This window comes from Siphateles boraxobius, unplaced genomic scaffold (assembly GCF_051911475.1).
Source record: "Siphateles boraxobius isolate OS27281-9 unplaced genomic scaffold, OSU_SipBor_1 52, whole genome shotgun sequence".
NCBI lineage: Eukaryota > Metazoa > Chordata > Actinopteri > Cypriniformes > Leuciscidae > Siphateles > Siphateles boraxobius.
In genome coordinates, this window is record NW_027509164.1 from 64,652 (window position 1) to 79,504 (window position 14,853).

Consider the following 14,853-nt stretch of genomic DNA (forward strand, 5'->3'; position numbering starts at 1 on the left):
CATTCGTAAAAACTCCAAGAGATAAGAGAGAGACATCAAAAACCTGCAGAGTCGGGCTCTTTTGCTGTTGTTGTTGTGGATGATGTTGTTTTCATGCTCCGGATCCATGAGCCAAAAATCAATTTCATACGCGGCCACCGGATAGTGGACGAATCAGATGTTAAACGAGATAAGAACAGAGTTGTTGTTTTTTTTTCCCTCTCACACCACCATTACCTGTATAGCATATGATCACCTACAACACCTTTAAAGCACCCATACACAGCAATATACGTTACTTCCATTAACACCTGCTGCCACACAAGACTAAAACATCTCTTTCATTGAACACAGTTTTTGGGGGTGCACCGTTCCCAGAAGTACTGCAATACCGGGTCGATGCGTGGAGTGGACGGAGCAAGCCCCTCTTCCATCTCCCAGTTCCAAAAATCAATTTAATATATGGTGCCCGGGTAGGGCACGTATCAGATATTAAACTGATAAGAACAGATTTTTTCTTTCGAAAAAAGTTTATTGTCACATTGTTTCATTCCATTCTTTCAATATCCATTTTTTCCTTATAAAATCACATTTTTGCACATATCTTAAAACAACAAAAAGGACATAAGTTACAGTTAAAAATCAGTTATGTTGATGTGTTGTGTAAAAGTCCATGTATGTTGTGTGTTGTTTTAAAGTAAAGGTAAAATGGATTAAAATAAAATAGGAATGCAAATATAAAACAATAAAACAATAAAATATGCCAAATAAAACATCTCTTGTACAGGATCGAGGGTGAGTCCCTATCAAGAATGTCCATTCACTCCAGGTCTCCAGAACAGGCCCCAGACTCCTCGCTTCCAGTGCCCAGCGGAGATCCCCTCTCCTCCGGCCCGCTGGCCCGCTGTTCCCGTAGCCAGAGTGGTGAGGGTGCATCTACGGGCGGCCAGGTACGGTGGCGGCCGGGACCTTCTCCGTGTGACCTCGGCCCCCCCATCCGAATAACGACGTGCGGCCCACCCTGCAGCGTTGATGTTATCCTCTGCTCGCACGCGTGGAGGGGGACCGTCACGCGTTTCCCCACCAGCAGGTTTCTGGTGACCCAGATGGCATCCTTGATGTGGTTGAGGGTGAGCCAGAGCGAGGCAAACGTTGGTGGTGTCAACTCCTTCAAGCCCTGACCCACCCCCAGGATGGCGAGCTTATAGTCCACCTGAGCCCCACCCGCTGGCAGGCACGGGAAAAACAGGGGGCCTGTCTTGGCCCACAGGTCCCGCGCAGCACCGCACTCCCAGAGCAGATGTTGAACGGTCTCCGGGGAACCACATCCGGACCGTGGGCAGGTGGAGTTTTTGGCCATGCCTCTGGAGTGCATGACCGCCCTGACCGGGAGGATCTCATGAGCCACCATCCACGACAGGTCCTTAAGCCTGTTCTGGAGAGCTGGGTGGGCTGCGTTCCTCCAAACGTCTTTGGCCTCACCTAGTGTGAGGCCTGGAACTGGACTCACCGATTCTCGATCCTGCACAAGAGAGACGAGAGACTTGTGATTAGTTAAAACAGTGGCATCATTTGTTTCTAAAAGATATTTCTTTAAACATTTCTTAATAAAACTATGCTCTTTTGACAAATTAAAAGACACTGGACTTTTAAGATCAATGGGTAAAATTTTCAAACTTCTTAGGTATGACCCCATCCAGAATCGGGTCATGGCTGCTGTCTTGTGTTCTCTGGATGGGGTCAGTGCATACTGGATATGGAGGGCGGCAAAGCGGCTGCCTAAAAACAGGTGGGGGTCTGGGAGGCCTTTCCCGCCATTCTCTTTTTTCTTTTTAACCACCTCCCTCTTGATTCGTTCCCACTTGGACCCCCACAGGAAATAAAATACCGCCCTCTCCAACTTGGCCAGGAATCGTCTTGGGGGACTAAAAACAGAACAGACAAGTAAAATTAGTGGTAAAATCACTGCTTTAAAAATTAAAATCTTGCCTTCTAACGTCAGTTGTCTTAGTCCCCAAAAGCCCAGTCTTTGTCTGACTTTCCCTAACATGTCAGTCCAGTTTCCTGGTCCTCCACCCTCCCTGTCAAATTTTACTCCTAAAATTTTCAAATCCTTTTCTTTAAAATCCAAATCTAGTCCTCCTGTGTCCACGTCGCCCCACGGCCCGAAGAGCAGGGCCTCGGACTTACTCCTGTTAAGCTTGGCGCCCGAGGCCCGACCGTACCAGTCAGTCAAGTCCATTGCTCTTCGTACTGATAAAAAGTCAGTCGCTAAAAGGGTCACGTCATCCATATATAAAACGCAGGTCGCCGTCAGTCCACCAGTTCCTGGGATATCTAGTCCTTTAATCCATTTATCCCTTCTCAAGATCTGTGCCAGTGGCTCAATACAAGCCACATACAGAAGGGGAGATAAAGGACACCCCTGACGGACACCGGTGTGGATATTTACAGCTTTGGAAAGATGCCCATTTGCAAGAAATTTGCTGCTTAAGCCCTCATACAGCAGTCCCACCCAAGCTATAAACCTCTCTGGAAACCCCATTTTTTGCAGTACCTGAAGGAGGTACTGGTGCGAGACCCGATCAAAAGCTTTTTTAAAGTCTAAATTTAGGACTACAAGCCTAATGTTTCTGTCTCTCGCATAACAGATGGCGTCTCTGATCAGTACCAGGCTGTCCGTGATCTTCCTGCCGGGCACAGCGCAAGCTTGATCCAGGTGGATTACGTCCTCTAAAACAGTCGACATGCGTGTAGCTAAAATCTTACTAAAAAGTTTACAATCATAATTTAAAAGAGTGATTGGTCGCCAGTTTCTCAAGTCAGTCTTGTCTCCTTTTTTGTACAGTAATGTAACTATCCCTACTCTAAAGCTGTCTGGAAGTCTGTCAAGAGTCTCAAATTCTTTAAAAACTGTAAGTAAGTCATGTGCTAAAATGTCCCAGAAAGTCAGATAAAACTCAAAGGGGAGTCCGTCCATGCCCGGGGACTTCCCCTTCTTAAAACCCTTTAAAGCTTTTTCCAATTCTAAAAGATTAAAATCCTGGGATAAAAGCACATCTGGACTCTTAACTTTTTTATCTAAAAACCCTAAAACTTCCTCTAAGATGCCATTGTGTACCTCTTTAGTGCCGTATAAATTACTGTAAAAACTTTCAATTTCCCCTAAAATCAGGTCAGTTGTATTTACTTCCCCCCCTCTAAAAGTTTTTAAAATATTGATCGACCCTCCCCGAGCTATTGTCTTTTTAAAAAAATACCTGGTACACTTCTCTCCTTCCTCTAACTCCCTTTCTCTACATCTTAAAATGACACCTTTGCTCTTTGTTTCAGACAGATCTGACATTTCTTTCTTTACTTCTTTTATTTCATTTGTAAAATCCAATCCATTGTTTAAAAGGTTAAAATATCTCTGCAGTCTTTTTTGCAACCCCATCATGCGTCTTTTTTCTTTATTCTTTTTTTCCTTTCCAATTTGTTTAAAAAACCGTCCTGTCCTTTGTTTCACCATCTCCCACCACTGTGCACGTGAGTCGTAAAAGTCCTGGAGGGTCTGCCATTGGCTGAACTGCTCCCTATACTCACTAACCAGTTCCTCGTCCTCTAATAGGGAACAGTTCAGCTTCCACAGCCCTCTCCCTGCAGTCACACCCGTGGGGAGTGAAAGAGTGCAAGACAGCATCATATGGTCGGAAAAAAAGAGGGGGGTCAATGTAGCATCGGTCGGCGGGAGGTCCCTGGTAAAAATATAGTCAATTCGAGAGGCTCTGGCACCGTCACCACTGAACCAGGTGAAGCCTTCCTCTCTTTGATGCATTGTTTTAAAACAGTCAACTAACTTAAAATCTTTGACTATATTTTGTAATAAAACCGATGTCTTGTCGACCTTAAAATCCTCTCCTACCCTCCTTCTGTCCTTTTTTGATAATACACAATTAAAATCCCCTGCTACCACTAGGGGAGCCCTGCCTAGCATGTGGGGTTGCAAGTCTTCTAAAAGCTCATACCTGTTATTTTTTTCAGTAAAACCATACATATTTAAAATGTTAAGATCCTTACCTAAAAAAGTCAGATTTGCTAAAATTGCCCGCCCGTCCCTCACCACAGTGCTGCCCTTCACCAAAAGGTTGGGATTTTTTATTAAAATAGCAACACCGTCATTTTTGTTAAAATTGGACCCACTCCAAATGGAAAATCCTGGGGTCCAAATCTCCTCCCACTTCCTGTAATTTGTTAAAAAGGGCAAACCACATTCTTGCAATAAAAACACATCTGACTTAAAAGTTTTTAAAAAGGATAACACACTCTGTGCTCGCAAAGTACACCTCACACTTCTCACATTGATTGTAGAGATAGTGAGGGCCATGAGCAGTATGGTTAAAAATACAAGCATTAATAGAAGGATAAAACCAAAAGACTGCAGAAAGTTATATTAAAATCATGTTATGTCATGTAGCACTTGCTTCTCCTTTTCCCCAGAAAAACTGGGATCAGGAGGGCAAATGCTCGCCGCCTCAGAGTCCACAGAGAGAACCTCTTGTGGCTCCTTCGGTGACGATGTTCTAAGCTTAACGTGCAAAAAGGAGACTTCATTGGGAGATTCTGCGGGCCACATACGGTCTAGATCTAACGAAGAGGAACTATCTAGCCGATGCGATGCCCGCAGCCTTTTCTCCTCTGTTTGAAGCAGAGGAGATCTCGCAGACCTTTTTTGCACCTGAGCATTGGGGAGTGAACCCTCGGATTCACCCCCACTATCCACCACACTAACCTCCGATACGGTGTAGAGTGAGGAAGCCGTTGCATCCTCCTCCTCCTCCTCCATTTTGTTTTCACTTCTCTCTTGTTGGGGAACGGCTTCCTCACTCTGTTCGCTGTTAAAACTTGACTCCGCCCCTGTGGCCGCCCCACTTCCTTCCTCCTGCCCACTCCCTGAGGCTGGCTGGGAAATAGAATTTCCCGCCAAAACCTCAGGGACCGCCTCCTCCTTCCTTTGCTCTTTTGTTTGTTCCACATGTGGGGCGGCCATTTTGTTGCCTTTCAGTTTGTTGGCAAAACTTTTAGGGCAATCTCTGTAGAGATGGGATGACTCCCCACAGAGGTTGCACCGCCTGCCATTGGTACACTCTTCAAAAGTATGACCAATTTCTCTGCATTTCCCACATATCATTTCCTGGCATGCTTCAGCTAAGTGCCCAAACTTTCCACATTTTCTACATAATTTGGGCATACCCTGGTAGTGAATGTAGCCTCTGTTCTCACCCAACACAATCATAGAAGGCAGATGCTTCAGGCCCTGGTAGCCCCCAGCGTCTTCCCATTGTTTAATGGGAATTCGCCAGGAGCATGTCCAAATACCATCCTCATCTAAAACCTTGACTGGCTGGCTTCGAACTGTGCAAAATCTGCCCAGCCAGACACAAATGTCCTCCCCAGTCACTGTCTCATTAAACATTCTAACAATCACAGTTTTAAGTGTGTTGTCAGAGAGCTTTTCAACAGTAAACATGGACAGCTGGGATTTAGCTACTTCAAATCTGTGCCAGAAATCATTCAGGTGGGAAACCGCTCTAAAACTAACATCAAATCCTTTGTTCAGGGGCAGAGTCACGATGCAATTCAGATCATCAGGTTTAAAATTTAGAGTTTTTTGGATCAGCTTCCTGGAGAAGTCAAGACGTGACATCCCCAGGAGCTTCCCCTCAACTTCTTTGAATAAAAAACGCACGCTGTGGTGCCTCCTCATGCCGGCACGGGCAGCCGACATGGTGGAGACACCAACAGCCTAAAACTTTAAAAAACAATAAATAAATAAATAATAAATAAATAGATAAAAAGGTCTTACCTTAAAACAGAACCGGAATAAAAGCAGCTGGATCAATGTACCTCTCAAAAGTTTGGGGCTCAAGTCACTGAAGGACCCAAGCCGGAAAAACCTCCAAGAGGCGTTCGCTGTCTCTACCCTAGGACCAGACACTTGATCTTAGCCAAAAGGCCGAGAAGCGATGACACAATGACGCAGAGGCGGGGGAGCCGTCAAAGGCCACGCCCACCTGGGCCGTGGCGAGAGGGTCTAAAGGTCGCCAACAAACAAGCTCAGCTCACAGCAAACAAGCTCAGCTTGACTGTTGACACCGAAAATGGATCACAGCAGAGCGCACAACACGACACTTTGGAGTGCAAACTGGGATTTTGGACCAACAAACATTCTGCCCTAAAAGTGAGCGGGCAGACCAAAGCGTACGTCGTAGAGACTTGAAACTCTTGAGGGATGGTAGTACCCGCCCGGTCTACAACATCACCAAGGCTCGGCCCAATCGGCCCCAAGGTGGCGCTGCAGCGATCAGAAGTACGAAATGCCTCGTAACTCCTGAACCGTCCGTCGCAGACCCAAGTGTCTTACATCACCGGAATCCTTGGCTCGGGCCGAACAAGACGCAGGCCTCGGATTCGATGGTTGCGCTGGCGAGATTTTCGGGTATTTGGGATTTTGTGAAAAAGCTACTTTTGCACACTAGTCCTAGGTCTTTCGCCCGATCTGACCCAAACCGGTGCAGAAAGATTCCCTGGAGTCTGATTGCCGACAGCGATGGGGAAAAAAGTCGGAATTTCGATTCACGTTGGCGACGGGACGCCAAAACGTTGGGAGTGGGCGAGGCGGGCTTTACTTAAATGGCCATAACTCTCCAACGGAATGAGACAATTACACCCAAGTCGGTACACCTGTGCACGGGCTCAGCCTGTGCTCAGGTGAAAAGGGATGTGGCGACTGGCCACTTGGTGGCGCTGTAAACAGTAAAAACAACAACATGAATACGGCCATAGGCGACTGTATGTCAGGTGATTTTTCACACATGCACAAGGTATTCATACCACATGATAGAACTCCTCATTCGGAACAACTTTGCTTCTAGGACCACTGCTGCCAATAAAAGCGCTGGTTGAATAATGGAGATTATTTGAAGAATGATGAAAAAAAAAACTAAAAAACAGCCCTACTTTTGCAGACTGGTCCTAGGTTGAGAGTTTTACATCTCTCAATCAACCACTGCAGTTCAATTCTCTGGACTTCCCAGGTCGTTAACTACCAGAAGAAGAGGAACTCGAACAATCTGCTCTTTTAACCAGTGTGTCCAGGGGAGAGCGTGAACGCAGTCCCCCACTACCATAAATTATGCAGTCGAGATTCCCACATTTGGGGAATTCGCAGGGGTCAGCACAACCGGAGTGCAATGGCCGAGCCTCGCCCTGGGTGAACCACCTTCCTGATCATGGTGTCTCCCCTGCCAGGTAAGTATGAATTCCCAGGCCTCCCGTCAGAGGCACCGTGTCCCTCTCCGCAATCCTCACCAACGGTCGGACAATCAAACACACACCTGATTCAACTCATCAGCTCATTCGTAAAAACTCCAAGAGATAAGAGAGAGACATCAAAAACCTGCAGAGTCGGGCTCTTTTGCTGTTGTTGTTGTGGATGATGTTGTTTTCATGCTCCGGATCCATGAGCCAAAAATCAATTTCATACGCGGCCACCGGATAGTGGACGAATCAGATGTTAAACGAGATAAGAACAGAGTTGTTGTTTTTTTTTCCCTCTCACACCACCATTACCTGTATAGCATATGATCACCTACAACACCTTTAAAGCACCCATACACAGCAATATACGTTACTTCCATTAACACCTGCTGCCACACAAGACTAAAACATCTCTTTCATTGAACACAGTTTTTGGGGGTGCACCGTTCCCAGAAGTACTGCAATACCGGGTCGATGCGTGGAGTGGACGGAGCAAGCCCCTCTTCCATCTCCCAGTTCCAAAAATCAATTTAATATATGGTGCCCGGGTAGGGCACGTATCAGATATTAAACTGATAAGAACAGATTTTTTCTTTCGAAAAAAGTTTATTGTCACATTGTTTCATTCCATTCTTTCAATATCCATTTTTTCCTTATAAAATCACATTTTTGCACATATCTTAAAACAACAAAAAGGACATAAGTTACAGTTAAAAATCAGTTATGTTGATGTGTTGTGTAAAAGTCCATGTATGTTGTGTGTTGTTTTAAAGTAAAGGTAAAATGGATTAAAATAAAATAGGAATGCAAATATAAAACAATAAAACAATAAAATATGCCAAATAAAACATCTCTTGTACAGGATCGAGGGTGAGTCCCTATCAAGAATGTCCATTCACTCCAGGTCTCCAGAACAGGCCCCAGACTCCTCGCTTCCAGTGCCCAGCGGAGATCCCCTCTCCTCCGGCCCGCTGGCCCGCTGTTCCCGTAGCCAGAGTGGTGAGGGTGCATCTACGGGCGGCCAGGTACGGTGGCGGCCGGGACCTTCTCCGTGTGACCTCGGCCCCCCCATCCGAATAACGACGTGCGGCCCACCCTGCAGCGTTGATGTTATCCTCTGCTCGCACGCGTGGAGGGGGACCGTCACGCGTTTCCCCACCAGCAGGTTTCTGGTGACCCAGATGGCATCCTTGATGTGGTTGAGGGTGAGCCAGAGCGAGGCAAACGTTGGTGGTGTCAACTCCTTCAAGCCCTGACCCACCCCCAGGATGGCGAGCTTATAGTCCACCTGAGCCCCACCCGCTGGCAGGCACGGGAAAAACAGGGGGCCTGTCTTGGCCCACAGGTCCCGCGCAGCACCGCACTCCCAGAGCAGATGTTGAACGGTCTCCGGGGAACCACATCCGGACCGTGGGCAGGTGGAGTTTTTGGCCATGCCTCTGGAGTGCATGACCGCCCTGACCGGGAGGATCTCATGAGCCACCATCCACGACAGGTCCTTAAGCCTGTTCTGGAGAGCTGGGTGGGCTGCGTTCCTCCAAACGTCTTTGGCCTCACCTAGTGTGAGGCCTGGAACTGGACTCACCGATTCTCGATCCTGCACAAGAGAGACGAGAGACTTGTGATTAGTTAAAACAGTGGCATCATTTGTTTCTAAAAGATATTTCTTTAAACATTTCTTAATAAAACTATGCTCTTTTGACAAATTAAAAGACACTGGACTTTTAAGATCAATGGGTAAAATTTTCAAACTTCTTAGGTATGACCCCATCCAGAATCGGGTCATGGCTGCTGTCTTGTGTTCTCTGGATGGGGTCAGTGCATACTGGATATGGAGGGCGGCAAAGCGGCTGCCTAAAAACAGGTGGGGGTCTGGGAGGCCTTTCCCGCCATTCTCTTTTTTCTTTTTAACCACCTCCCTCTTGATTCGTTCCCACTTGGACCCCCACAGGAAATAAAATACCGCCCTCTCCAACTTGGCCAGGAATCGTCTTGGGGGACTAAAAACAGAACAGACAAGTAAAATTAGTGGTAAAATCACTGCTTTAAAAATTAAAATCTTGCCTTCTAACGTCAGTTGTCTTAGTCCCCAAAAGCCCAGTCTTTGTCTGACTTTCCCTAACATGTCAGTCCAGTTTCCTGGTCCTCCACCCTCCCTGTCAAATTTTACTCCTAAAATTTTCAAATCCTTTTCTTTAAAATCCAAATCTAGTCCTCCTGTGTCCACGTCGCCCCACGGCCCGAAGAGCAGGGCCTCGGACTTACTCCTGTTAAGCTTGGCGCCCGAGGCCCGACCGTACCAGTCAGTCAAGTCCATTGCTCTTCGTACTGATAAAAAGTCAGTCGCTAAAAGGGTCACGTCATCCATATATAAAACGCAGGTCGCCGTCAGTCCACCAGTTCCTGGGATATCTAGTCCTTTAATCCATTTATCCCTTCTCAAGATCTGTGCCAGTGGCTCAATACAAGCCACATACAGAAGGGGAGATAAAGGACACCCCTGACGGACACCGGTGTGGATATTTACAGCTTTGGAAAGATGCCCATTTGCAAGAAATTTGCTGCTTAAGCCCTCATACAGCAGTCCCACCCAAGCTATAAACCTCTCTGGAAACCCCATTTTTTGCAGTACCTGAAGGAGGTACTGGTGCGAGACCCGATCAAAAGCTTTTTTAAAGTCTAAATTTAGGACTACAAGCCTAATGTTTCTGTCTCTCGCATAACAGATGGCGTCTCTGATCAGTACCAGGCTGTCCGTGATCTTCCTGCCGGGCACAGCGCAAGCTTGATCCAGGTGGATTACGTCCTCTAAAACAGTCGACATGCGTGTAGCTAAAATCTTACTAAAAAGTTTACAATCATAATTTAAAAGAGTGATTGGTCGCCAGTTTCTCAAGTCAGTCTTGTCTCCTTTTTTGTACAGTAATGTAACTATCCCTACTCTAAAGCTGTCTGGAAGTCTGTCAAGAGTCTCAAATTCTTTAAAAACTGTAAGTAAGTCATGTGCTAAAATGTCCCAGAAAGTCAGATAAAACTCAAAGGGGAGTCCGTCCATGCCCGGGGACTTCCCCTTCTTAAAACCCTTTAAAGCTTTTTCCAATTCTAAAAGATTAAAATCCTGGGATAAAAGCACATCTGGACTCTTAACTTTTTTATCTAAAAACCCTAAAACTTCCTCTAAGATGCCATTGTGTACCTCTTTAGTGCCGTATAAATTACTGTAAAAACTTTCAATTTCCCCTAAAATCAGGTCAGTTGTATTTACTTCCCCCCCTCTAAAAGTTTTTAAAATATTGATCGACCCTCCCCGAGCTATTGTCTTTTTAAAAAAATACCTGGTACACTTCTCTCCTTCCTCTAACTCCCTTTCTCTACATCTTAAAATGACACCTTTGCTCTTTGTTTCAGACAGATCTGACATTTCTTTCTTTACTTCTTTTATTTCATTTGTAAAATCCAATCCATTGTTTAAAAGGTTAAAATATCTCTGCAGTCTTTTTTGCAACCCCATCATGCGTCTTTTTTCTTTATTCTTTTTTTCCTTTCCAATTTGTTTAAAAAACCGTCCTGTCCTTTGTTTCACCATCTCCCACCACTGTGCACGTGAGTCGTAAAAGTCCTGGAGGGTCTGCCATTGGCTGAACTGCTCCCTATACTCACTAACCAGTTCCTCGTCCTCTAATAGGGAACAGTTCAGCTTCCACAGCCCTCTCCCTGCAGTCACACCCGTGGGGAGTGAAAGAGTGCAAGACAGCATCATATGGTCGGAAAAAAAGAGGGGGGTCAATGTAGCATCGGTCGGCGGGAGGTCCCTGGTAAAAATATAGTCAATTCGAGAGGCTCTGGCACCGTCACCACTGAACCAGGTGAAGCCTTCCTCTCTTTGATGCATTGTTTTAAAACAGTCAACTAACTTAAAATCTTTGACTATATTTTGTAATAAAACCGATGTCTTGTCGACCTTAAAATCCTCTCCTACCCTCCTTCTGTCCTTTTTTGATAATACACAATTAAAATCCCCTGCTACCACTAGGGGAGCCCTGCCTAGCATGTGGGGTTGCAAGTCTTCTAAAAGCTCATACCTGTTATTTTTTTCAGTAAAACCATACATATTTAAAATGTTAAGATCCTTACCTAAAAAAGTCAGATTTGCTAAAATTGCCCGCCCGTCCCTCACCACAGTGCTGCCCTTCACCAAAAGGTTGGGATTTTTTATTAAAATAGCAACACCGTCATTTTTGTTAAAATTGGACCCACTCCAAATGGAAAATCCTGGGGTCCAAATCTCCTCCCACTTCCTGTAATTTGTTAAAAAGGGCAAACCACATTCTTGCAATAAAAACACATCTGACTTAAAAGTTTTTAAAAAGGATAACACACTCTGTGCTCGCAAAGTACACCTCACACTTCTCACATTGATTGTAGAGATAGTGAGGGCCATGAGCAGTATGGTTAAAAATACAAGCATTAATAGAAGGATAAAACCAAAAGACTGCAGAAAGTTATATTAAAATCATGTTATGTCATGTAGCACTTGCTTCTCCTTTTCCCCAGAAAAACTGGGATCAGGAGGGCAAATGCTCGCCGCCTCAGAGTCCACAGAGAGAACCTCTTGTGGCTCCTTCGGTGACGATGTTCTAAGCTTAACGTGCAAAAAGGAGACTTCATTGGGAGATTCTGCGGGCCACATACGGTCTAGATCTAACGAAGAGGAACTATCTAGCCGATGCGATGCCCGCAGCCTTTTCTCCTCTGTTTGAAGCAGAGGAGATCTCGCAGACCTTTTTTGCACCTGAGCATTGGGGAGTGAACCCTCGGATTCACCCCCACTATCCACCACACTAACCTCCGATACGGTGTAGAGTGAGGAAGCCGTTGCATCCTCCTCCTCCTCCTCCATTTTGTTTTCACTTCTCTCTTGTTGGGGAACGGCTTCCTCACTCTGTTCGCTGTTAAAACTTGACTCCGCCCCTGTGGCCGCCCCACTTCCTTCCTCCTGCCCACTCCCTGAGGCTGGCTGGGAAATAGAATTTCCCGCCAAAACCTCAGGGACCGCCTCCTCCTTCCTTTGCTCTTTTGTTTGTTCCACATGTGGGGCGGCCATTTTGTTGCCTTTCAGTTTGTTGGCAAAACTTTTAGGGCAATCTCTGTAGAGATGGGATGACTCCCCACAGAGGTTGCACCGCCTGCCATTGGTACACTCTTCAAAAGTATGACCAATTTCTCTGCATTTCCCACATATCATTTCCTGGCATGCTTCAGCTAAGTGCCCAAACTTTCCACATTTTCTACATAATTTGGGCATACCCTGGTAGTGAATGTAGCCTCTGTTCTCACCCAACACAATCATAGAAGGCAGATGCTTCAGGCCCTGGTAGCCCCCAGCGTCTTCCCATTGTTTAATGGGAATTCGCCAGGAGCATGTCCAAATACCATCCTCATCTAAAACCTTGACTGGCTGGCTTCGAACTGTGCAAAATCTGCCCAGCCAGACACAAATGTCCTCCCCAGTCACTGTCTCATTAAACATTCTAACAATCACAGTTTTAAGTGTGTTGTCAGAGAGCTTTTCAACAGTAAACATGGACAGCTGGGATTTAGCTACTTCAAATCTGTGCCAGAAATCATTCAGGTGGGAAACCGCTCTAAAACTAACATCAAATCCTTTGTTCAGGGGCAGAGTCACGATGCAATTCAGATCATCAGGTTTAAAATTTAGAGTTTTTTGGATCAGCTTCCTGGAGAAGTCAAGACGTGACATCCCCAGGAGCTTCCCCTCAACTTCTTTGAATAAAAAACGCACGCTGTGGTGCCTCCTCATGCCGGCACGGGCAGCCGACATGGTGGAGACACCAACAGCCTAAAACTTTAAAAAACAATAAATAAATAAATAATAAATAAATAGATAAAAAGGTCTTACCTTAAAACAGAACCGGAATAAAAGCAGCTGGATCAATGTACCTCTCAAAAGTTTGGGGCTCAAGTCACTGAAGGACCCAAGCCGGAAAAACCTCCAAGAGGCGTTCGCTGTCTCTACCCTAGGACCAGACACTTGATCTTAGCCAAAAGGCCGAGAAGCGATGACACAATGACGCAGAGGCGGGGGAGCCGTCAAAGGCCACGCCCACCTGGGCCGTGGCGAGAGGGTCTAAAGGTCGCCAACAAACAAGCTCAGCTCACAGCAAACAAGCTCAGCTTGACTGTTGACACCGAAAATGGATCACAGCAGAGCGCACAACACGACACTTTGGAGTGCAAACTGGGATTTTGGACCAACAAACATTCTGCCCTAAAAGTGAGCGGGCAGACCAAAGCGTACGTCGTAGAGACTTGAAACTCTTGAGGGATGGTAGTACCCGCCCGGTCTACAACATCACCAAGGCTCGGCCCAATCGGCCCCAAGGTGGCGCTGCAGCGATCAGAAGTACGAAATGCCTCGTAACTCCTGAACCGTCCGTCGCAGACCCAAGTGTCTTACATCACCGGAATCCTTGGCTCGGGCCGAACAAGACGCAGGCCTCGGATTCGATGGTTGCGCTGGCGAGATTTTCGGGTATTTGGGATTTTGTGAAAAAGCTACTTTTGCACACTAGTCCTAGGTCTTTCGCCCGATCTGACCCAAACCGGTGCAGAAAGATTCCCTGGAGTCTGATTGCCGACAGCGATGGGGAAAAAAGTCGGAATTTCGATTCACGTTGGCGACGGGACGCCAAAACGTTGGGAGTGGGCGAGGCGGGCTTTACTTAAATGGCCATAACTCTCCAACGGAATGAGACAATTACACCCAAGTCGGTACACCTGTGCACGGGCTCAGCCTGTGCTCAGGTGAAAAGGGATGTGGCGACTGGCCACTTGGTGGCGCTGTAAACAGTAAAAACAACAACATGAATACGGCCATAGGCGACTGTATGTCAGGTGATTTTTCACACATGCACAAGGTATTCATACCACATGATAGAACTCCTCATTCGGAACAACTTTGCTTCTAGGACCACTGCTGCCAATAAAAGCGCTGGTTGAATAATGGAGATTATTTGAAGAATGATGAAAAAAAAAACTAAAAAACAGCCCTACTTTTGCAGACTGGTCCTAGGTTGAGAGTTTTACATCTCTCGATCAACCACTGCAGTTCAATTCTCTGGACTTCCTAGGTCGTTAACTACCAGAAGAAGAGGAACTCTGACAATCTGCTCTTTTAACCAGTGTGTCCAGGGGAGAGCGCGAACGCAGTCCCCCACTACCATGAATTATGCAGTCGAGATTCCCACATTTGGGGAATTCGCAGGGGTCAGCACAACCGGAGTGCAATGGCCGAGCCTCGCCCTGGGTGAACCACCTTCCTGATCATGGTGTCTCCCCTGCCAGGTAAGTATGAATTCCCAGGCCTCCCGTCAGAGGCACCGTGTCCCTCTCCGCAATCCTCACCAACGGTCGGACAATCAAACACACACCTGATTCAACTCATCAGCTCATTCGTAAAAACTCCAAGAGATAAGAGAGAGACATCAAAAACCTGCAGAGTCGGGCTCTTTTGCTGTTGTTGTTGTGGATGATGTTGTTTTCATGCTCCGGATC

The 14,853-nt window shown here is 46.3% G+C and overlaps 2 non-coding genes and 2 pseudogenes across 2 annotated transcripts; all 4 read right to left on the minus strand.

Moving 5' to 3' along the window:
- Positions 1-337: 337 nt before the first annotated feature.
- Positions 338-514, minus strand: LOC143713755 (U2 spliceosomal RNA; annotated as a pseudogene).
- Positions 515-7,113: 6,599 nt separating this feature from the next.
- LOC143713620 (U1 spliceosomal RNA) lies at positions 7,114-7,277 on the minus strand. Its single transcript, XR_013195176.1, has one exon. It is a non-coding gene; the product is annotated as a U1 spliceosomal RNA (small nuclear RNA).
- Positions 7,278-7,711: 434 nt separating this feature from the next.
- LOC143713756 (U2 spliceosomal RNA) lies at positions 7,712-7,888 on the minus strand (annotated as a pseudogene).
- A 6,599-nt stretch (positions 7,889-14,487) lies between these two features.
- LOC143713637 (U1 spliceosomal RNA) lies at positions 14,488-14,651 on the minus strand. The gene has a single exon (XR_013195192.1). It is a non-coding gene; the product is annotated as a U1 spliceosomal RNA (small nuclear RNA).
- Positions 14,652-14,853: the final 202 nt, after the last annotated feature.